At 38.5% G+C, this 25,439-nt stretch overlaps 1 long non-coding RNA gene across 1 annotated transcript; it reads right to left on the bottom strand.

The window, feature by feature from the left end:
* Window positions 1–163: 163 nt before the first annotated feature.
* On the bottom strand, window positions 164–25,418 carry LOC111092346. Its single transcript, XR_005378635.1, has 3 exons — window positions 25,301–25,418; window positions 21,969–22,045; window positions 164–790 (listed from the first exon to the last, which is right to left on the bottom strand). It is a non-coding gene; the product is annotated as an uncharacterized LOC111092346 (long non-coding RNA).
* Window positions 25,419–25,439: the final 21 nt, after the last annotated feature.

Genomic DNA, 25,439 nt, shown 5'->3' with positions numbered 1-25,439 from the left:
TCTTTTTTGGGGGGTAAAGATTTGTTTATTTATTTAGGGAGAGAGAGTGAGAGCATGCAAGGGTATTTGGGGGAGGGGCAGAGGGAGAGGGAGAGAGAATCCCAAGCAGACTCCCTATTAAGCACAGAGCCTGAGGTGGGGCTGGATCTCACCACTCTGAGATTATGACCTGAGTGGAAATCAAGAGTTGGATGCTCAACCGACTGAGCCACCCAGGTGACCCCAAGTCTATAATTTTCTACACTTTTAATTAAGTCCTACATTTTTACAATTCTCTATTTTCTATTCTTACTGGTTAATAAAATCCTGCCTAAAGCCCGAGACTGAGTGCTTCTTAGATAACCAGTGCTTGTGAAAAGGAACTCGAGGGAGAGGGGGGTGTTGACACAGGTATAACACAAGGCAGAAAATATTCACAAGAAAGAAGGCCCTTGGGTAAAGACTTAAACCATCTTGTTCCCCATCTTGTAACCAAAAAAGTATCTCCAGAGATTATTCGTAGAAGCATCTGAACTTCACAAGCTTAATGTTATTGCCTGTGAAATGGAATCATTAATCTCAAAGTCTTGCATACCAGTCAGTTGTAATGGAAGCAGCTGCCAACTTGGATTGGCTATTTCTTCCAGTGTATAAATGGTCTGGAATCCTTGGTTTATGCAAAAGAACTGCAAACCCTATTTGGCTCTCGGTTGGTTGTGCCCAAAGGAATATCTGCATTGTCAACTTTTTTTTATGACATAAACTCCAACTTCTGTTCCAATCAGGGCCTCTCCTTCTGGCTTTCAAGAGCCTAATTTGAAGGAAAAAACAAAGAATATTAACATTTTTTAAATCTTTTCTACTGCTGTTACATTTGCATTCTCTTTGAGGCCATATGGATCTACTGATTGGCTAAAAGATTTGGTAGGAACGTTTTGGGAAGAGGGAGAAAAATAAATTACAACATTTCATCTTGTTACATCCGTACATCCAACCAGTCAACTTCACATGTGCCTGGGGTGCTGCTCAGGCATCCTGAAGGGTTTGTCAGGCTTCTCAAGATATGGAAATGCCTCTGTGTCACTCTGTTCCGGGGGGAGGACTTCAGAAATGCCAAGTAGCCTGTTTGTTCTCATGCAGCACTAATTTCCAGGAAATTATTTTCAATTTGGGACAAAAGTGGACATATCATCACAAACTCTAGCCTCATGAAAACATTTAACTAATATATATTTTTAAAGTAATCTCTACACCCAATATGGGTTTCAAACTCACAACCCCAAGATCAATAGTCACATGCTTTATTGGCTGACCAGCAGGGTGCCCCCTTAACTAATATTTTTGATGCAACTACTGCATGCCAGCCACAGGGGTACATACTGGGGAGTCAGCATGGGCAAGGTCAACAACTTGTCCCCTTGAAGAGTTTACTGTCTGCTGGGGAAGGTAGACGATAAATGAGTCATTAAAGCACTTGCGAATGTTGATCAAGGCTTTGCAGGGCATATGCAGGCTGCTGTGACAGAGAATGATGGGCAGTTGTGTAGAAGGTTCTACTTTACAGGGTAGTTGGAGAAGCTTTATCTGAGGAGATGATTTTAAATTGAAGTTTCACGGAATAGAAGAAGCCACTCTCGTGTGGAACCAGGAAAAGAGTCTTCCAATCAGAAGTGCTTGCTTGTGTAAAGGCAAGCACAAAAGCAATTGGATTGTTTAGGGGGCTGAAAGCAAGAAAAGCTGACTGGTATATAGTGGGAGGTAGGTGACAGTTGGCCCAGGATGAGATTGGAGAGCTAGGCATCCTCTTAGTGCAGTGAGAAGCCACTGAAGAGTTTTCTTTTTTCTTTTTGTATATATATATTTTATTGAGTTCAATTTGCCAACATATAGTATAACACCCAGTGCTCATCCCGTCAAGTGCCCCCTCCCCTTGCCACTGAAGAATTTTCACAGGAAAAGGGCATGGTCTGAATTTTACTTTAGGGGGATCACTTTGGCTAGAACACCTGTCCTGCTTTTTCAACAAATGATGCTAGAGCAAGCAATTGGACATCCATAGGCAAAAAAAGAAAAGAAAAATCTTTACCCAAACCTCATTTTATTAAAAAATTAACTAAAAATGTAGCATCATCATGGGGCATGTGGGTGGTTCAGTGGTTGAGTGTCTGCCTTTGGCTCAGGTCATGATCACAGGGTCCTGGGACTGAGTCCCACATCAGGCTCCTCACAGGAGCCCACTTCTCCTTCTGCCTATGTCTCTGCCTTTTCTCGCTCTGTGTCTCTTATGAATAAATAAATAAAATATTTTTTAAAATGTAGCATCATCCACCCCTACTTACATATCTAACTGAAATGCACATGAGTACACCAAAAGACATGTACAAAATTGTTTATAGCAGTATTATCTGTCACAGTCATACTGGAAAACCACCCAAATGTCCATCAATAGTAGAAAGGCTAAATAAATGGTGATATAGTTATATTGTGGAATACTATACAGCAATGTCACTATCTGCACTACCTAGGATTCACCTCACAATGTTGAGCAAAGAAGCTAAACACAAAAATATAATATGGAACAATTCCATTTATAAAGCCCAGAAACAAGCAAATGAAACCATAGTATTTAAGGGTATGTATTTAACTGGCAAATATATATATATATATATACACAAATATATATATACATATATATTAAAACCACCAAGACAATGGCCAAAACAGTCAGGTTTGTTGTCATTTAGGAGGAAGGGAGCAGAAGTGATTGGGAGGAGGACAAGAAGGACTCCATAGTGCTGACATTCTAGCTCTCACCTGGGCTATGCTACATGAGGATTTGCTTTGATCAATCATTGAGCTCAAAATTTTGTTTTGAGTACATTTTTGTCATCTTTTATGATACAGGAACTTTGAAACAGAATAAAGGAAGGAAAAGAAAGTGCATGGCGGAAGGTGGGCCTGAGAAGGTGGACAGTGTGAATGGGCTCTGATTGTGCATTTGACTCTGCTGATGAGATGTAGCCATTGCAGTTTGGAAGGCAGAAGTGAGATGGATCCTCCTTCCTGCTCCTTCGCCTATACCCCCTGGCAAGCAGAATTGTGGCATTTGGAAGTTTCGGCAGCTGTGTTTAGTGTTTAGTCACTCACTCTCGTGGACATTAAAAGACATCTGAATGGCCATGGTGGTGTCTTCACTCCTGGATTACAGCTACAGCAGATATCCTTGAACCTGCCACTCCCAGTCTCAATCTCCTGCCTGGCAACAGGCACAGATATCAAATATTCCCAAAGGGCAAAGGGAGAGGGAACAATGCAAGCAGCAATATGGTTCACCATAGTATCCTAGAAATCTTCATAACTGTGTAATAAAGTTCATCATGGCAAACAACAGGAAAAACACGCATTCAAATATAAGACATAAAACCCTAAAACTTCTAGAAAAAAATGTAAAACGTAAAACCATAAAACTTCCAGAAATTAACTGGTGCTACTTGGGGGAAAAATTCTGAACCAAGGGCTAGGTGAAGAGTTGGTGGCCCTGACATTAAAAGCATGCTCTGTAAGGAGAAAAAAAAATGATAAATTGAGCCTCATCACAATGATGAGCAAAAAAACTTTTGCTCTGCAGAAGACCCTGTGAAGGGAGTGAAGAGACAAGCATGGCAAAAAGAAATATTTACGAACCATGTATCTGCAAAGGATTTGTATCTAGACTGTTAAATAAAACACTCTCAAAACTCAACAGTAGAGAAAACAAACAATTCAGACAGAAAATGGGCAAAAGACATTGTAATAGGCTGAATAATGGCCCCCAAAGACTGCAGGTTTTAATCTCTGGAATCTGTAAGCGTGAGCTCATTTGAAAATCAAATCTTTGCAGATGGGATTAAGTTAAAGGATGCTGAGATGGAGAGTTCATCCTGGATTATCCAGAGAGCCCTAAATGCAATCACATGTGTCCTTACATGAGGAAGCAGAGGCGATTTCACACACACACACACACACACACACACACACACACAGGGGAAGGCAATGTGAAGATGGAGCACAGAGCAGAGATGTGAAGATGTGGCCCTGTGGCCACAGACCAAGGAACCTGGCGGAGGCAAAGCACAGATTAACCCTCCTCCCTCGCACTGTATTCCACAAGGATCCACAAGCCTGCCAAAGCCTCCTGCTGCCTCTGAGACAATGTTTCTGAGGATCGTGTTTGCCCTTTGCACTTAATCTCACAAAGAAACCACCTTTGCCTAATTTTTGGGCATCTGCCTCACAGAGCACCTATGAGAAGTGGGGAAATGGTAAGACATCGGGCAAATATAGCATCTTAATACAGTTTTAATTACGTTTGGCTTCATCATCTGCCCCCCTCCCCCGAGGACAGTAAAGGCCACGTTAGTTCAGATGGATTGTGATCAAGAGACGGAAACATTGGAGCCTAGAAAAGAGAAGATGGGAATGGGAATATCCGTGAACTCTAAGAGGAATGCCGCTTGCCTGGAGCAGCGTCCTGATGCTGGGGATCTGGGAGAGGGTGCAGCTGCAGCCTTGGAGTAGAGCAGGAGCTGGGAAGCCCTCCACGCAGCTGCCTGCCCTGGTCCTCCTGAATACCAGCCTTTACTCATCCTCAGTGGCTAAAGATTTCCACTTGCAGCTCTCTGATTTTTCCTACCGCCCAATAAGAAGGGAAAATTTGCTGGTTCTGGGAACATGGAGCTTGAAAAACAAGAAATGCTTTGGAAAATGTGCTGGGATCCGAGTGGCCTGTAATTGATGAGTTCCTTCCTCCACTGTGGTCCAAAGAACTGAGAAGATGTGACAGAGAATTCTAACCTCCCTCAGGGAAGCCGCCTACTTAATGCCTAACAAAGATGAATATTCCAGCCTCTGTGATTGTGGGAGACTTCTGGGCTGGCCCTGACATCTGGCCACATTTTGGGCACCCTGACATTGTTTTTGCTCCACAGTGTTCCTTGCTTTCTAATTCAGCCAGAAAACATTTTCTTGATTCTCAGCTTCTTGGGATAAATCAATACAGTGAGTAACAGGAAAGAGTTTTTAGTAGTTTATATTTTAAGTACTCAATTCCCACCTGGAATGTATAGGGAACTTGGAATGGAAGTCCTGCTCACTTCATGCTACTGGAAATTATCCCACCTCTAAGGCAACAGCATCTATTGAACAGATTGTGTGATGAGAAATAGACCAGATGATCTCAAGACATCTGAAAATCATAGGTTCAGGGCCTTTTCCCCAGGAAGATAGTTAAATGGAGAAGCTGGTCAGGCTGTACACATACGTACCATATATTAAAACCAATGAAGCAGAGCCATAAAAACAAGCTCAGAGCTTATTACCACCAAAATACCATTAACCAGAGATCGCTTTTCCAGTAACATGATACACCCAGTTTTTAAAAATAATTACTCCTCAGGAACTGTGAAGAGCTAAGCAGATATCAGAAGGGAAGGACCCCCTCCCCCACCAAATCCCCAATGCTGTGACCAGTCATGTACCTATTGACATTCCCAGCACAAATCAGCAATCCTGAATCAGAGAACAGTCCTAAGCTAGGTATATAGCTTCTTAAGAAGTGGCTGTTACAGTGAACAGGAGCTATTCATTTCTTTAAATATTTATTTAAATTGTAAGGGGGAACTAGGTAGACTTTGATGAAGCTCTTTCCTGAGTGTGGGAAGAGAGATTACACTTTGACAATCATTCATGCAGGGGCACTTACGTGGCTCAGTTGGTTAATTGCCTGACTCTTGATTTTGGTTCAGGTCATGATCTCAGGGTTGCCAGGTTGAGCTCTGTGTGGGGCTCTGTGCTCAGCAGGAAATCTCCTGGAGATTCTCTTTCCTTCTCCCTCTCCCTCTGCTCCTTCCCTGACCCTACTGCTTGCTGCAGCACAGGCTTTCTCTCTCTTTTAAGTAAATATATCTTAAAAAAAAAAAAAAAAAAAAACAACGAATTGTTAATGAAATATCCAGAAGTGGGTGAACTCATTCATCCCCTGCCTCCTTCTCTTATTCATTTCATTTCTTCATTCACATGATCCTGAGCCAGGTGCTAGAGATTAAAAAGATGAAAACAAAAACCAAAAATACCCTGTCTTCAGGGAGCACACAGACGAATTAATAAATAGATATAATACAATGTGTTAAGCAAAAAAGTGGGAGTCTCTGTACTTGAGACCTCACCTCTGTACTTGAGGTGTGGGGAATGGAATATTTCACTGATGTGGGTCTTGAAGGATGAAAAGTTTGCGTGACTATCCTACTGGTGGGTAGAAGAGGCTGGCAGGGCTCTCCCAGGAGAGGACAGAGTTTATGGAGGCATGAGAAAGAATGTATAGTCTTAGAGCAATAAATAGCAGGGAAAGTGACTGGGAAAATAGGTAGAGCATGCGCTTTTCTGATGGTAGGAATTTGGATTTTGTTTTTGTTGGTAGTGGGAAACCACAGAAGGATTTAAAGCAGGAGAATTGTAGGAACAGAATCGCCTATTAGATGGAGAGATCTCCTTGGTGTGCGCTGGTTGGGCAGACGACGAGATATTGCTTCAGAAGTCCAGGGGAGAAATCAAGAGGGTTAAACTGGCCACTGAATGTGGGGGGAGGGGAGGGCTGGGTGGACAAAATTAATCTGAGCAGTATTTGCAGGGCAGAATCAATTTGCAAGACTTGGCTTGCAGAAGGTCCTGCCAAAGCAAAAGGTTAGTCCCTCAGAAAGAGTATTGGAACATGGTTAAAAGAGGGAAAGGGCCAAAAGGGCTTTCCCAGATATTGCTCCCCTGTGGTAGGAAGACAGAAAGCTGAAAGGAGAGGAAGCTAAGAAAGGCGTCCACCAAACTGAACTGACATCACATTGAGTTCCCCTTGTGACTTAGGTCTAAAAATCCATTGGTATATAGTTAGACATTCCAGGCGGGATTAAGACTGAAAGCATGCCTTTTTGCATCTTCTGTTACGTTTCTTTCTTTGTATTTCTTCCCTTTCTCTTTTCAAAAAAAAAAAAAAAAAAAGACTAATTTGAAAAATGCATTTATTTTCATTCATGTTGAATCAAAATTCACATACAATGAAACACATAGATTTTATATGCACAATTAATAAGCTTGACTTATCTCACACACAAAATGCAAATGTATACCTCTGGATAACAAATACTGCAATCAAAATAACATATATTTCCATCACCCAAAAAGTTCCCTCAGCCCCTTTCCTGATAATCCCCACCACCCGTAGGTAACCATTGTTCTAATTTTTATCATCAGATTAGTTTTACTTGTCTTTGAGTTTCACATAAAGGAGTTATACAGTATTTACTGGTATTTTGTTTCAACGGATATATAACAATTTGTTTCTATAATTTTCTCTTGATGGATATTAGAGCTGGTTTCAATTTGGAGCTATTATGAATATAACTGCTATAAACATTCTTGTACAAGCCTTTTTGTGGATATATGTTTCATTAGTCTTGGATAAATATTGAAAGTGGAATTTCTAGTTCATGGAGTAGATATGTATATTTAACTGTGTGAGGACTTGCCAACTCATTTTTTCAAAATTGTGCCATTTTATACTTCCACTAACAATGTATGATTTTATTTCTAGTGCAAAGTAGTACCGTGTTATGGTTTTAATTTCTATTTCCCTGATGACTAATGATGTTGAGCATCCTTTCACATGTCTATTGATCATTCACATTCTTTTCTAAAGTGTCTGTTAAAGTATTCAGCCTATTTGTTTTAAATTGGTTGGTTGTCTTTTATTATTGAGTTGTAGGAGTTGTTTATGTACTCTGAATACAAATCCTCCATTGGATATATGTAATTCAAATACTTTCTCCTAGTCTTTGACTTGCCTTTTGATTTTCTTGACATCTTTCGAGGAACAGATTTATAAATTTTTGATGAAATCCAATTTAACATTTTTTCATGGTTAGTGCTTTTTATGTTCTTTATAATAAGACTTTGCCTAACCCAAAGTTGCAGAGATATTCTAAGTTTTCCTTTAGAGGCTTTATAGTTTTAGCTTTTAATTTAAGTTTATGATCATCTCAATTTTTGTGTATGGCATGAGGTAGGGCTCAAGATTCATTTCTGGCACATACATATATATCCAGTTCTTCCAGCACTGTTTACTGAAAAGACTTTCCTCCATTGGATTATCTTGGTGACTTCATTGAAAATCAATTAGCAGTATATATGTGGGTATATTTTCTGAACTTTCTAATATGTTTTGTTGATCTATTTGTTGTCCTTATGTCAAAATCATACTGTGTTGATTATTATAATATTATGGCAAGTCTTTAAGATCAGGTACTGGAAGTCTTCCACTTGTGTTTGTTCTTTTCAATGTTGTTTTGACTATTCTATGTTCTTTTCCATATAAATTTTGGAAATATCAATTTAAACAAAAAAAAAAACCTCTTGGAATGAGATTACATTGGATCCATAGATCAATCTGACATCTTAGTAATATTGTATCTTCACAATCATGTGAAGATTTACTTCACAAAGTAAAGTATTTCACATTTATTTAGGTCTTCCTAGCAATTCATTATAGTTTTTTTGTGTGTAAAGGTTCTGCATATCTTTTGTTAAACATGTTCTTAAGTATTTTATGTTTTTTGATGCTATTATAAATGATCTTGTTTTCCACTTTAGTTTCCATTTTTTGTTGCTAGTATAAACTATACAATTGATTTTTGTATGTCAAGTTTATATCCTGCCATTTATTTTATTTTTAGTTCTATTGGTTTTTTTTTGAGATTCCTTAATATACACAAATCATATACATGTATTTCTGAATTTAATTTACTGATATTTCATTAAGGATTTTTCTACCAATATTCATGAAGAATATTGGCCTGCAATTTTCTGTTCTAGTAACATCTCTACTGGGTTTTGGTATTCAGGTTACGCTGATCTTGTAAAATATTGTGAAAGTATTCTCCCCTTATCTATTTTCTGAAAGAATTTAAGATTAGTATTACTTCTGCCTGATTTACAAATTATAAATTTAACTCTTAACAGATATGAACTATTCAGATTTTCTATTTCTTTTCGATATCTTAGTATTATTGATTTCTAATTTAATTCTATTTAGTTAGAGAACAAACTTCATAAGATTTTTTTTAATTTATTGGGACTTATTTTTATGACCTAAAACTTGGTCTGAGTTAGAGAAATTTCCATATTTAGAAACAGTATATTCTGCATTTTGGAGTGTTTTACCCTATGAATGTCAATTAAATCAAGTTGACTGATGTATTTGTTCTAAATGTAGAACAACATATATTCTATTTATATAGTGGCTTCTATATCCTTAATGATTTTCTGTCTACTTATTCTATCAATTATTTAGAGAAGGGTGCTAAAATCTTGAATTATGATTGTAGATTTGTCTTTTTTTTTTCTTACTTAGTTCTATTAGCTTTTGCTTTATGTTTATTAAAACCTAAGTAGTTGCATGTTTTTTAGACAGGCACAGAATATGAGTGGCTCAGTTGGTTAGGCATCTGACTTGATTTTGGCTCAGGTCATGATCTCAGAGTTGTGAGATCAAGCCCCATCGAGCTCTGTGTTCAGTGGGGAGTCTGCTTGAGATTCTTTCTCCCTCTCCCTTTACCTCTCTCTCTCCCCCCACCAATAAATAAATAAATATTTAAGAGGGAAGAAAAAAAAGAGGCACAGAATGTATGGTTCTGTCTCTGTTACGTTAGTAGTTATTGATGCTCGGTCCCTAGATCCATTAACTTCTTGGAAGTTAAAGGTGATATTTTAATTCTATCAGTTCTTTTTCATTCAGTAGTTTCTTCTCAGCTATTATTTTTTTTATGTAGTTATACCATTTGCATAAGTGCTTCATTATTTCCATTTATTTATCAATTTTCAAAGTAATGAATTGGTTGAAATCATCCTTCTAAGGTGACCACTTAAGGTTTTTCTAAAAATATTATTATAATTTATAATTATATATTATAATTATATTATTATAGATTTAAACAGATCTGATGGCTTTTTAATCCACTGCAACTGTTGTCCTGACTGACACTCATACTGTAACATCTTTGGCTTTATGGGAGCCTCTTCAACTTGGCCTCTGAATCTTGTTTACATGACTTTAATAGTTTTTGGTTACTTCATCTTTAACTGATGTAACAAGATATTTCAGATTCATCTTGCACGTTTCTCACCCAAGACTTGGTGTTGGCCATTGCTCCAAAAAGCCCCCATGTTTTTCTTTTTATTATTCTTTTATTTTTTAAAAGATTATTTATTTATTTATTCATGAGAGACACAGAGAGAGAAAGAGGCAGAGACACAGGCATTGGGGGGAGCGGGCTCAATGCAGGAAGCCGGTTGTGGGACTCGATCCTGAGACCCCGGGATCACATCCCGAGCCAAAGGCAGACACTCAATCGCTGAGCCACCCAGGCATCTCGTGATTTTCTTTTTAAAGTGGAAAATGAGAGGCACCTGGGTGGCTCAGTTGGTTAAGCATCTGTCTTCCGCTTAGGTCATGATCTCGGAGTCCTGGAATCGAGCCCTACATCGGGCTCCCTGCTCAGTGGAGGGGGCGTCTACTTCTCTCTCACCCTCTGCCCCTCCCCCTTGCTCTTGTTTTCTCTCTCACACACATAAATAAATTAAATCTTAAAAAACAAATAAAGTGGGAGATGATATTTCAATTCCACAATCTGGGTGCTAGGGATGATCTTTTGATGTGGTTCTTGTTTCTAGGTCTGTTTCTTTTTCTTTTCTCTCTCTTTTTAAAAAGATTTTATTTTTAAATAATCTCTACACCCAACATGGGGCTCAAACATACAACCCCAAGATCAAGAGTTGCATACTCTACTGACTGAGCCAGCCAGGCACCACCTAGGTCTAACTATTTCTTCAACAGACATTTAAACAGTCCTCTAGTTTTAGCTACACTTTTATCCCCGCTTCCAAAAGTGGCTACTACCACTGACTCCTAAGTTTTCCGGGAATTCTGTAGCCTTCTCTACTTCATTCAGCCTTACATTCAGCCTTTTCATGTCTGTTAAGTCATTCACCACTCATCCATCAGCTTTCCAGTTTCAAAAATGTTGTTGCTTTTGTCTCCCAACTTGTTAACCCACTCTTATAGATTTATGCCTAAAAAAGACAAAATAGCTTTATTCTTATCTCTTTCTCTTTCTTAAAAGATTTTATTTATTTATTCATGAGAGACAGAGAGAGAGAGAGAGAGAGAGAGAGAGAGAGAGAGGCAGAGACATAGAAGGAGAAGCAGGCCCCATGCAGGGAGCCCTGATGTAGGACTTAATTCCAGGACTCTAGGATCACACCCTGGACTGAAGGCAGACGCTTAACTGCTGAGCCCCCTAGACGTCCCACTTTATTCTTATCTCACAATTGGGGGAGAGAGTAAAAGAAGGTACATATGTCCAACCTACCATTTTTAGTTCTGAAAGTCTCTCCTTCACCTTCATGCTCCTGGTCCAAGCATAGGCTGCACTACTCCTTGGTAAATATTTATAAATAAAAACTACCCTCTCACAAGCCTTTCTTGTGACAGGATAGGTCAGTCCAAGACATGGGACAAGTTGTTCCTAGACATTTTTCACTTCAGTCCCTGACTTTGTCTTGCATATTCCTGGCCAATCACTTCATCATTTAGGTTTTAGATCCTAAACTGTGTTGCCCCAAGGACTCCTAGTTTAAGCACATGTCTGGTTGATCTGGACTTTCTGATTCAGTCAGGGTCCTTTCTTGTTTATTAACCTTGCTAGTGACTGTCTGACCACCAAATCTTGACCCACAGCTCTGATTCTCAAGTAAGTTGCAACAGAAAGCCTGACGGCAGAGCTCTGCTATGACTGCCTGATTATACTGACTTTTAAGGCAGTTAGGCCTTCTCAAACAGAAAAAAACTTTAGGAAAGGACCATTCTGATCTGTCTATGAAGTATGGAATATCATCAGCCTAGATCTCCTTTTGGCTTGATGGAATCTGAGCTTTACTCTCCACCCTACAGTCCAGGGAAGAGACTTTTTTGCCAGAATTATTTATTTCAAAATATTGTATATTCTGAGAAAGGGCAGAGAAAGACACTTACATTGTTTGTTTTGGAAGATATTTTGCTTTGCCCCAGGTTATTTCTCATCTTCCAAATAATTTGTGGGATGAGTGGATTACCTGATTTCTCTTGTGAAAGGGAAAAAGGAAGAGAAAAATAACTCATAATTCTCCGGAGAAGCAACATGGAATTAAAAATGGAAAAAGAGGCACCAGTTATACATTCCATTTACCTCCAGCAAACACTGTGTAGGGGATGCCTTGACCACAGAATCCACAATGCCAGAAATGAATGCCGACTTCTTTTTTCAAATGTGACATATTTTCCACAGAATTTGATTCTGATCTTTGCTATGACTGCCTGTGGCCACTCAGTTACTGGAAACCTACAATGCCAGTCCTTTGCTAAGTGGCTTTGGCAAGGCCTTTCCTAGCATTTAATCTCAGTAAGAAGGCTCCAGAGACTTTATTAGCTGTATAAAGAATTATAGAGATATTAGCCTAAGTTGGATGAGGCCCAGAGCAGCTGTACTGCTCTTTAAGTACAGGAAAATTTCTCAGAGATATATTATGCTAAGAGAAAAGTATCCTGGGATTTAACCATAAATTATGTAAATAATGAACATAAGTATTCCTGAATTTTACAAAATCGCTATATTCCTGAAAATTGTTGTGTTAAATCTAATGTTTCATACTCAATCCTGATTCCCATTTAATACCTTATAATTTCAAAAATTTTTAATCTCTATTTATGGTTGAATGTCACTCTTATACTGTCATCTTTCAATCCCTCTATTCTCTAAGTTTCTTTGACAAGTACTTGAATATAAAAAATGTAAATATAGTATGATGGCCATGTATTTAGAAAAGAGTTGTTAAATATTTTGGTAAAGTGAATATTCAGTCAGTATTTTTTTTAAGATTTTATTTATTTCTTTGAGAGAGAGGGAGTGAGAGAGCATGAGTGAGGGGGGAGGGTCAGAGGGAGAGGGATAAGTAGACTCCCCACTGAGCAGAGAGCCCTACATGACACTTGATCCCAGGACTCTGGGATCTGGACCCAAGCTGGAGGTAGAGGCTTCACTGGCTGAACCACCGAGGCACACAGTATTTTGGTTTTTATATATTGATTGGAGTTAAGTCTTGGCTTCATCCAAAATGTACAAATGGGAGAGGGGTAACTTGTGGAAACAAAGTTTGCCATTTTTATTTGTTTAGCTTACAGATTTTGATGGTGCCAAAATGCCAATTTTCCAATCTGTCTATAACAAATTTCCTACATGTGTACCATAAAAGGAGTAAAATTAGGGAAATAAATGATATTTTAGAAGGCTAAATGCATTCAATTTATAAGATTTTGCTTCATAATCCTGAGATTATTACCTTCTTTCTTTATTGATGCTTAAATGCCCTCTTAGATCTAAAATTGTGGCAGTTTGTATAGATGGTTTTTCAAAGATGTCCTTATATGACAAATATTAAAAATAGGCAATATATATAACAGTCTCCCAATTTGGAGGGAAAAGTAGCTGGTCAGTAAAATTCCATAGTGTGGAATCTGCTGGCTTGCTTAACCTTCTGAAATGTATTTTCCTGTAATTAATATGTACTGGCATGAGGTGGTGATAATGCTTTGACCATGCATACTTTATCAAATGAGATAAATATCCTCTTCCTTTTAAAATCCTATATAAATTGCATTTCCTGTTGAAATAGGTATAGTCTATATATTTTCCATTAATCATTAACTATCATCATTCTCATCTTACTCTATTTCTCAATTTACTCCAATGCTTGATTAGCCTATATCCGTGCTTTTCAAAATAAATTTTCAAAATTTTGTACAGCACTAGTTCCTTGTATAATAGTTTTCCATGCTACATAATAAATTACCTCAATCCTAGCAGCTTTAAACAACAAACCTTTAGATTTCAACTTATGGAATGACAGCATGAAGAGTTACACAGTCTCCAGCAAAACAAGCATAACTAGTGAAAATTATTCTTCAAATCTAATATTTAAAGCCTCAGGAAATTGTCCTTAAGAGTATAACAAATAAAGAAATATTTATTCAAGAAAATCTAGTAAAACTTGGTAGAACAGTGAGAGCATTTGAGCAATGACTCATTGCTTCCCTCCTAAGCCCCAGCCCAATGTGACAGAAACTCCATTCCAGGCAGGTAAAACCAAGAACACAGGGCTCCCTCTTCTCCTAGTTTTCACTTAAGGGATATATGGATCTCCCTGGGAGGGGCAGACCATCAGAATTTTTCCAGCACCCCAGCTACATATTGGCAAGGATACAGAGAATCAGAGCTCTTGGTAGAAATGTAAAATGGCACAGCTGTCTTAGAAAACAGTTTGACAGTTCCTCAACAGTTTAATCACAGAGTTACCATATGACACAGTAGTTCTACTCATGCATATGTTCCCAAGAGAAATAAAAACATACATCCACACAAAAACCTGGGCATGAATGTTCACAGCAGTACTATTTATAACAGCTAAAAGGTAGAAACAACCCAAATATCCATCAACTGAAGAATAGATAACCAAATGTAGTATATCTATACAATGGAAAATTATTCATTAATTTAAAAAAGTTAGGTATTCATCCATGCCATAACATGAATAAACCTTGAAATGTTATGCTAAATAAAGGAAGCTAGTTGCAAGAGACCACATATTATATGATTCCATTTATATGAAATGAAAAGAATGGGCAAATTTGTAGAGACAGGAAGTAGATTAATGGTTTCCCTAGGGCTGGGGGAATGGGAGAATGACAACTGACTCTTAAAAGATATGAAGTTTCTTTTGGGAGTGGTCAACATATTATAAAATTGATTGTGGTGATGGTTTCATAGTGCTTGAATACAAACTATTGAATTATATACTTTGAATGGGTGAATTGTAGGATATGTGGCTTGTATACCAATAAAGTTGTTATCTTTACCTACAAAAACCTACACTTATTATTTCATATTTTCTATGGATCAGGAGTCTAGGCATGGCTTAACTAGATACTCTGTTTAGGATCTCACAAAGCTGCAGTGAAGATGTTGGGCAGGGCTGGGATCTTATCTGAGGTTGAGATCCTCATCTAAGTTCACTTGTTGGCAGTATTGAGTTCCTTGTAATTGTAGGACTGAAGTCCTCAGCTTCTATAGGCTACCCTGTCATTCCCTGCACATGGCCCTCTCTGTAACATAACAGTTTGCTTCTTCAAGGCCACTTATTAGCTTTTGTGATTTTGAACAATTGATCTAACCTGTATATCCTTCATTCTTTGTTTGAAAATGGTAATAATAATAATATCTTATTATTACAGTGGTGCACTACCTTCAAATAAAAAGCCAGTGCATGTGTGCCTGGCTTTTTCATATCCAGTCATTTAGTCTTAGCTAATACAATTAATAATATTATATATTATACTATTAATAGGATATTAATAAATGTTGCATAAAGAGTTCTACTTTTAAAAAAAGTTTGAAGAGTCCAACTTCTATAATGATCTACAAAAACCTACTCCTCCATAAAGCCATGAAAATTGAGAAAAATTGCCAAAATCAACTTTTTCATAACTCTGAATATTGAAGATTTGCAACAGGCTGAAGAGCTTTTATTAAAAAAACAAAGACAGCTGAATCTTAGTAAAAAGAGTGAACTGTGTAGCACTTTAACTTACCCTATCCCATTCCCTTCTCCTCAGCTCTATGGTAGCCCTGAAAACCAACAACCTCACAATAATGGTATCCATGAATCAGCAGGCTAGCAACCACTAAAGGGGAAAATATGTTTAAGTTCCCCTGAAAGTCCCATTCCCAGAGCATTGTCACTATTTGACCTGACTGGAAGTTCCCTGGAAACACTCATTTGCAGGGCTTCTCTTTATTTGATCTGACTCAGAGTTTGCTCAGTGTGATCAGCCTTTTCCCTAGGGCATTTGTTGAAAACAATTAGTGGCAATTGCTTAACATCACAGCTGGTTTTGGCAGCACTAAGAGTTGGGGCAAACAAGCAGCTGACCAAAAATTGTAAAAAGAAAAGCTGGGAGATGAAATTTTCATAGGGGCTTTGAAAAGCTCTGACACATTCCTGGGAATCTAGAAAGCCACATATATTTGTAGGACTGTGAACATGTTCAGGAAACTCCCATGAAGGTTGTAATCTCTCACCTCTGCTTGACCCTGAAGCTTCATGCAAGCAGGGAGTGAAGGCCAAGGCAGTGTTGCAAACTGCTTGCTAGATCACTGAAGGCATTTCCCGAATGAACTCATTGGTTCAAGGTATTTAAGGAAATCACTATCCTTCATTAGCTGACCACTAAGATAATCTACTTTGGTGGCTACACACTGACTGCAGACTTTACAGATATCACTTAGGAAAGTCACTAAACAAACCAATACAACAAACAGCAACAACAAAGAACCCTGTGGAATGTAAGGAGGGGGGATCTTGTGAAAGAGTTTCAATTTAAAATAAAACTAACAAATATAAAGTGGAGAATCTCACTCATGTGCCCTCAGAAAGACAAAAGTTAAGGATTAAGATATTGATTTACTGTAAATGCCTGATTTACAGAAAACTGATAGTGTTGGAATTTTTTTGGATAATGAGACGGCAATCAGAAGTTATCTTAAATTGGGGTGCCTGGGTGGCTCAGTCAATTAAATATCTGCCTTCAGCTCAGGTCATGATCTTATAGTCCTGGGATTGAGCCCTGAGTCAGGTTCCCTCCTCAATAGAGTCTGCTTCTCCCTCTTACCCTGCCCCTCCCCCCTGCTCATGCTCTCTCTCTCTCTCTCAAATAAAGAAATAAAGTCTTAGAAAAAAAAAAAAAAAAGGTTGTCTTATATCATATATCAACCTTGGGAAGTTCCAAAGGCATGAGTGGTAGATGACCCAGGTCAGATTAATCTCCCAAAACGGGCTGAACTGAGTTTTGTGTTTGGACTGATTCTGGCTGCTTGGGAAATTTTCAAGGATGGTCTTCATTTGTTTTTGATTTTTAGCTGACTGTAAGTGGAATGTTCCTTTATATTCCCTGTCTATAAATACAACCTATCTCAAAGCCTTAGTAGACTCAGTTATAGCTTGCTACAATTCACCTGTTATGAATTGCAATTCCTCTGCAGTCCCTGTATAAACTAATCTTTTTGAGTTTGCCTCAGTTTACCTCCTTATTTAGGCCAACATCGATTTCCAGGGTTATCACAATATATTACTTACATGTCCCATTTTCAACAACAAAAAATTGTGAGGAATAGCAAAGAAATAGGAAAATGTAGTTCATACACAGGGAAAAAAATAGCAGGCAACAGTAACCCTGAGGAATACCAGATGTTGGAATTACTGGACAAAGACTTTAAATCAGCTATTATAAATATTTTTAAAAGAACTAAAGACAACTGTTTAAAGAACTAAAGGAGAATATGATAAAATGCCCAACAAATAATGGACATTAATAAAAAAGATAGAAGTTATAAAAAGAATGAAAACAGGAAGCGAACAAATGTGTTCTTTAAGAAATACTAAAAGAAGTGAGTCCTTCAGGCTGAAATGAAAAGCCACCAGAGAGTAATTTGAATAAAGAACATTGGTAAATACAACTGCATAGGTAAATATAACATAGCTTTTGTTCATAAGCCTCTCTTTCTTTTATCTGATTTAAAACAATTGTATAAAGCAATGTAGTTGGCCCTTGAATAGTGTGGGGGCTAGGGGTGCAGTTGAAAATTCACGTGTAACTTTTGACTCCTCCAAAACTTCACTACTAATAAGCCTACTGTTGACTAGAAGCCTTGCTGATAATGTGTTAACATATATTTTGTATATGTATTGTACACTGTGTTCTTACAATAAAGTAAGCTAGAGGAAAGAAAATGTTATTGAGATAATCATAAGGAAGGGGTGCCAAGGTAGCTCAGTAGGTTAAATGTCTGACTCCTAATTTTGGCTCAGGTCATGAAATCAAGATTCTGGGATCAAGCCTGTGTTGGGCCCTGCACTAAGTAGGGGGTCTGCTTGAGGATTCTCTTTCTCTCTCCCTCTGCCCCTCCGCCTGCTTGCACTCTCTCTCAAATAAATAAATAAATCTTTATAAAAAATCATAAGGAGGAGAAAATGTATTTACAGTACTGTATCAAATTTATAGAAAAAAATCTACATATAAGTGGACCCATGCAGTTCAAACTCATGTTGTTCAAGGGTCAACTATAATTATAAATTTTTAGTGATGAGCACACAATGTATAAAAATATAATCTGTATGGTGACAATAACAATACTAAGGAAAGTGGAGGAAATGGACTGGGGCTGTAGAGGAGCAAAGTTTTTGTGTAATACTGAAATTAAGTTGGTATTAATTCAAACTAGATTGTTATAAATTGAGATGTTACTTATAATTTCCAGAGCAACCACTAATCAACTTTTAAAATATAAACATTTTTAAAGGGAATTAACAAAAAAGGGAATTAAAATAGTATATTAGAAAATATTAAAGAAAAAGGCAGCAATAGAAGAATAGAGAAACAAAAGATATAAGATACAGAAAGCAAATATAGCAAAATGGCAGGCATAAATATTGTCTTATTAGCTATTACATTACATGTAAAAGGATTAAAACAGTCCAACCAAAGGCAGAGACTGGCAAAACAGGCCCCTTTTTTTTTTTTTAAGTTTGGGGAGTAATGGGCAAAATAAAATGAAATAGATTTCTTTACTTTTCAGAACCTTAAACAAGCTGAAGGATATGCTGGTTTACATCATTCTAATGAGTAATAAATCCTATCTTGAAGTCAAATTTCTATGCACTTTTCGTCAATTTTGTGTCAGAAGTGGTTTGTACATAGTATTGCAGATTTTGTTGTCAAAATTTCCTTAGTTTCTCTAATATAGTTGTTTGGTCTGACTTTTTCTCTTGCAGCTCCCTCATTTTAGCTATTAAAAAAATATCTCCTTGAGTGGAACACATTATCACTTTTTAGTTCTCCTGGATTTCTTTCATGTGGCATAAATTGGAAGGCAAAGAGTCAGTTAACAGTGTAATACTCCTGTTGATGAAAATAACCTGGAGACAATTCTTTTCAATTCTTTTCACATCTCCACTATGAAAAGGTATTTTCAATGTCAGCTATCAAGGTGTTACTTGCACATGAAAACATTTATCTACAGTTCACTGAGACAGGGTATTAGACTAGAAGCCGCAAATGTTTTATTCTAATTTTGTTACTTACCAACTGTCTCAGTTCATTCAGACTGCTATAACACAGACTGGGTACCTTATAAATAACAAAACTTTATTTCTCACAGTTCTGGAGGCTGGATGTTCAAGACCAGGGTGCCAGCCTTCTTCAGGGGTGCAGACTTCTCATTGTATACTCACATAGTGGAAGGGTCTGGGGATCTCTGAGGAGTCTGTTTTATAAGAATACTTATCCCATTTGTGAGGTCTCCACCCTCATAGCCTAGTCACTTCCCAAAGGCCCTACCTTCTAATGCCATCACATTGGACTTTATGATTTCAACATGTGAATTTGGGCAGGGCAGTGGAGCACACAAAAAAATTCAGACCATAGCACTAATTATGTAACTTTAGGGAATTTACCTAAACTTGCTGTGCCTCAGCTTCTTTACATAATGGAGATCATAACTGCCTTAAGAACCTCACAGGGCAATTATGAAAGCAAAATTAAATAATACATAAAGCTGCCTTAAATTAGGTTATACTATGCAAATATAAGGGTTTATTTTTATTGATGATGATAATCATGATGATTAATCACTGATTGACTACAAATGATTGGTAGTTTAAGAAAGCCTGGTTATTCAAGTGATTTATCCTTTTTTTAAAAAAATAATATGGGGGGACCTGGGTTGCTCCGTGGTTGAGCATCTATCTGCCTGCAGCTCAGGTCATGATCTTGGGGGCCTGGGATTGAGTCCCACATTGGGCTCTGAGCATGGAGCCTGCTTCTCCTCTGTGTCTCTGTCTCTCTGTGCCTCTCATGAATGAATAAATAAAATCTTTTTAAAAATGAAATTAAATTTTAAAAATTATTTATTTGAGAGAGAGAGAGCATGAGCTTGGGAGTAAGGGAGAGGCAGAGGGAGAGGGAGAAGCAGCCTCCTTCTGTTCCCTAATGCAGGGCTCAATCCCAGGACTCTGAGATTATGACCTGAAGGCAGACGCTTAACCGACTGAGCCACTCAGGTGCCCCAAGTGAGTTATCCTCGATTAAACAGGTTTATTTATTCATTTATTTAGAGAGAGAGCTGTTAGCATGCCAACCGAACAATGGTGTGATGTTCACTGCCTTAGAGAGAACTGAATGGCAGAGGGCCATTGTGTGATGGTGGTCATGCATAGTTGTAGATCCTAGATTCAGTTTTGGACATACTATATCATAATTTTTAAAAACTGACATACAGTAAAGTTCAGGGATTTTTGGGGGTAGGCAAAGAATATACTTTTCTATGAATCTTGGCAAATGCATTGATTCACATAACCACTATTATCAGGATACGTACCAATTTCATCTCCAAAAATTCTCACATGCTGACTTTTGTAGTCAACTCTTTCTTACTCCCACAACCTGGCAATCTGATATAGTCTTGGGCCTTTTAATTTTACCTTTTCAAGAATATCAGATAATTGGAATCATACAGTATATAATCTTTTGGGTCTGACTTCTTTCAGTTAGCATAACTAGTATTTGAGATCCATCTGTGGTGTTGTGTTTATCAATATTTCAATTTTAAAAATTCCTTTTTTAAAATATAAGATCTATACTCAGCATGGAACCCAATGCAAGGCTTGAACTCACGACCTGTGATCACGATCTGAGATCAAGAGTTGGATGTTTAACCATATGAGTCACCTAGGTGCCCCTAAAAAAAAAATCATGAGTAGTATTGCACTATATGGGTACACCACAATTTGTTTAGTCACTCACCCATTGAAGGACATTTGGGTTTCCAGTTTAGGGCATTTATGAATAATACTGCAAGAAAGATTCATGTACATCACCAATGTGAACATAGGTTTTCATTTTTCTAGAATAAATGTCCAGAATTGGGGTCGTTGCCTTGTGTATGTTTAACTATAAAAATACTGCTAAGCTAGGGATGCCTGGGTGGCTCATGGCTGAGCGTCTGCCTTTGGCTCAAGCTGTGACCCCAGGGTCCTGGGATCGAGTCCCACATCAGGCTCCCTGCATGGAGCCTGTTTCTCCTCCCTCTGCCTGTGTCTCTACCTCTCTCTCTGTGTGTCTTTCTTTCATGAATAAATAAATAAAATATTTATTTTTAATATTTTATTTATTTATTCATGAGATACACAGAGAGAGGGAGAGAGAGGCAGAGAGAGGCAGAGACACAGTCAGAGGGAGAAGCAGGCTCCACGCAGGGAGCCTGACATGGGACTTGATCCCGGATCTCCAGGATCACGCCCTGGGCTGAAGGCAGATGCTGAACTGCTGAGCCACCCAGGGATCCCCAAGAAGATAAAATATTTAAACAAAAACTGCTAAGCTATTTTCTAAAATGGCTGCACCATTTTGTATCCCAACTAGTGAAGTATGAGAGTTCTAGCTACACCACATCTTCATCACTACTTGGTAATGTCATTTTTTGCTTTATAAAAATGTGGCCATTCTAATGGATGTGCCTTGGGGTGGTTTTTATGGCACTGAATGTGCGTTTATGCATTTATACCTATGTGTATATCTTCTTTGCTGAAGTGTCTGTTCAAATCTTTTGCCTAATTTTTAATCAGGTTGTTTTCTTATTGATGAATAGGCCAACTTTGTGATATATGGGTGATAATAATGTAAGCCATTGGAAATATAAGCTTGAGGTTCAGGGGAGATGTCTGGTCTGAAGATACTCATTATGGAGTCAGGGGCATATAGATACCTGAAAGTCCAAGGAGTGCTTATAGAACTGAGTCTTGAGGAATTCCAGCACTTAGTGGCCAGGGGGAAAAGGTGAGCCTACAAAGGAGAGTGAAGATAAGCTGTCACAGAAGTTGAGGGAAACCTGAAATGTAAGTGTGGTGTGAAGGAAGCCAGGTGAGCATGATACAAAAGGAAGATGGTAAACAACAGAGCTGAGTGCTGGTGAGTGATCATGCATTATAAACACGGCAAAAGGCCCATTTGGTTCACCAACTCTACTCACAACCCTTTCTGACACCAAATGTGTGAGTTTTTCACACCACCCATTTCTTCAATTCTTTGTAGACACCAACTGGATGTCCTGCAATTTAATTCAATTCTGCTAACTATTGGGAGTTAACACAGACACCACAGGTGAGGGGCTCAGTCCTAGAAGACTGCCCCACAAAATGCCAATCATAAGTCTGGATCTCCTATATTTCTAGCCAACTGGCTACATATCTGGGCTTCCCATGAGTCTCTCCTTTGGACTGATCATTTTCTAGAATGGCTAACAGGACTCAAGGAAACACTTCATTTATGATCACCAGTTTATTCTAAAGCATAAAACTCAGGAGCAGCCTGAGTGGAAGAGATGCATGGATTAAGATATAGTGAAGAGGCATGGAGCCTCCATGGTCTTGCCAGGCATGATGACCTTCCAGGACCTCCAACCCAGAAGCTCTCCCAATCCCATGTTTAGGATTTTTATGCAAGTTCCATTATTAGGCATGATTGATTAAATCATTGGCCATTAATGGTCGATTCAGTCCCCACCTCCTCTGCCCCTCTCCAGAGATCAGAGTGGGGTTAAAAGTTCCAACCCTCACATCAAATGGTTAGTTCCTCTGGTAACCAGTCCTCATTTTCTAAGAGTCACCTCATTAGCGTATACAAGTATAGTTGAAAGGGACTTATTATGAGTATCTAAAGACTCCTCTTCTTGTCCTTATCACTCAGGAAATCACAAGCACTTTGGGAGCTCTGTCCCAGGAACCAGAGACCAACACCAAGTTTGCATATTTCATAGTATCATACCAACTTGGAAGTCACTGATAAGCTTCAGACTATTTCAGTGTCCCTAAAGGGATAAATGATGAGAAAGGGAGTAGGAAGTGAGGAAATGGAGTTAGCATTTTTTAAAAAAAATTTTAATTTTTTAATTTTAATTTAAAAAAATTTTTAAATAATTTTTTTTTAATTTGAGTATAGTGGTACACAATAGTACATTAGTTTCAGGTGTATACCATAGCAATTCAACTTCTCTATACATTATGCTATGCTCACCACAAGTGTAGCTACCATCTGCCACTATGTATCACTATTATATCATTGAAGCAGGTCATCTTTTGAGATTTGGTTTTGAAGAGGAGCGAGAGGACAGCAACTGGAAGTAGATCAAGGAAATTGTGTTCTTATACTTTGCCAAAATTTTAGAATTTCTAAATTAAGACTTGATTCTTTTCATTCATTTACTAAACACATATGAGTTCCTGCTATGTGCCAAACATGATGCCACTGATGCAGGCAGGCAAGTCTGAGGATCCATAGGGGGTCCCACAGGATGGGTCAAGAGGGTCCTCAGCTATGCTCGGGATAGAAATCAAACACGAGTCAGCAAGAAGTGAAAGCAGAGCTTATTGAAGATATATAGAGAGCAGATACATAGAGAGCATCTGGGAGATGCAGAAAGGAAAAAGAGAGTGAGTCTCATCTTTGTTTGGGGCCTGGGGTTTTTACTGATGATGATTGTGCTCCAGTGCATGTGTCATCTCAGTCATCCAGAAACTGGTCAGAACAAGGTGAAATGCTCAAATGTCCATCCCAACCCCACCGCCTCCCAAGTCACTTATGCCCAGGAGCCGGGGATCTTGGGTCAAGGTGGAAAAAGTATGTGAAGACCTCACCCAGTCACTCCTTAGATGATATCTATTGGGCTGGAAGACTCCAAAGAAGTCATTAACTCCTTGATCTCTACAAGGAGGACATACATTATCGATATGATAAGCTATGTGTAGGGCAGGGGTGCAGATCCCAGCAAGAACAGAAGCAGGAAAAGGAGCAAAAGACCAGTTTTTTCATGGGACCCCTTCAGTTTCTCTGTCTCATTATTTGCTGAAGAAACAGCTACATATGATCAAGATCCCAGATGACAGGCAACTAGCTGTGTAGATAGCTCCTGAGAAGAACAGACAGTTCCGTGTACAACATTAAGGTACAAGTATATTCTTACCAGCAACATTTTTCTTGTGTAGATACTGTGAATTGTCTCTTGCAGGTTTTGAGGTCATAAAATATTGGGGCTGGAAGGGAACTGAGAGATCATATAATACAACCCCTTCACCTCACAAATGTAGACATTCGAGTCCCAGAGTGGCTAAAGAGCTTCTTGCCCAAGGACACATGTCTAATATGTGGCAGATTCATGGAAATTTCCATTACCCTTGCCAGATGGTACACACAAGTGTCAATTTCTGCATTTCCGAATTCAGATAGCTTAACCATTACTTTAAATGATAATGTTAATGAACTCCATGAGTCAGTGCTTATGTCCCATATTTTGCCAATTAATTGTGGTCTGGGGGTAAACCATTCCAAGGTCCTGGATTATAAAGTGCAGTGTCAGTTGCTTTTTCAAGGTAATTCATTCCAAAACTTGGACCAATTACACCTAATACAGTTGAGACTTAGCTGAATTTGTTTCTAAATGTCCTTGAATTAAAAATCAATAGTCCTGTTTATTTCCTCAATTGCAAGGCTAGAGGGAGCAATTGTGACATCGGTTGGGGCATCCACAAAACCTGGAGAAGAGAATACTCTGGCTAATGTTAAGGGTCAGGCTTGAGGCAACCCTGCTGGACCTGGTGGATGATATGCTACAGTGACTATTTTGGGAGTTGGCCTTTCTTTGTTGTTGTGGTCAGATGACAGCAGGAAGAACCTATGGTGATTTCTGACCTTGACTCCCCTTCAGCAATCTGGACTGGGCTCTTACCATCTGGGAAGCATCAATTTCATTTGGAACCAGGAGCATCTTTTACCTCATCTAGAACTGGTTACTACCCCAGCCAGCAGCACGTCAAAGAGAAATGGGGAAAAAGCATCCGTTGCGCAAAACAGCCATTTTCATGTCTAAGTGGTGTAGCTCTGGGCAAGTGATATCGTCATTAAATATTAGAGCTGGAAAGCCTTTCTCAGCTCACAGAATTTGCTGGTACAGACAAGAGAGCCAGGTTTAGAGAACTGAAACATCTTACATTATTCACATTTGTGGTGCTGCCCACCTTGTCTCTCTGTTCTCAGCTTCCTCACCTGTAAAATAAGGAGGTTGAACAAGATGACCTCTAATACCCTTTCATCCCCTGACATTCAATACTCTGAAAGTTCCTTGGAGCCTTGCTACTTGACATGTGGTTGTGGCCAATCAGCATCGTGGCGTTACCAGGGAGAC

This window comes from Canis lupus, chromosome 25 (assembly GCF_011100685.1).
Source record: "Canis lupus familiaris isolate Mischka breed German Shepherd chromosome 25, alternate assembly UU_Cfam_GSD_1.0, whole genome shotgun sequence".
Taxonomy (NCBI): domain Eukaryota; kingdom Metazoa; phylum Chordata; class Mammalia; order Carnivora; family Canidae; genus Canis; species Canis lupus.
Note: the sequence above shows the minus strand (reverse complement) of the source record. Positions and strands in the feature narration are given on the sequence as shown.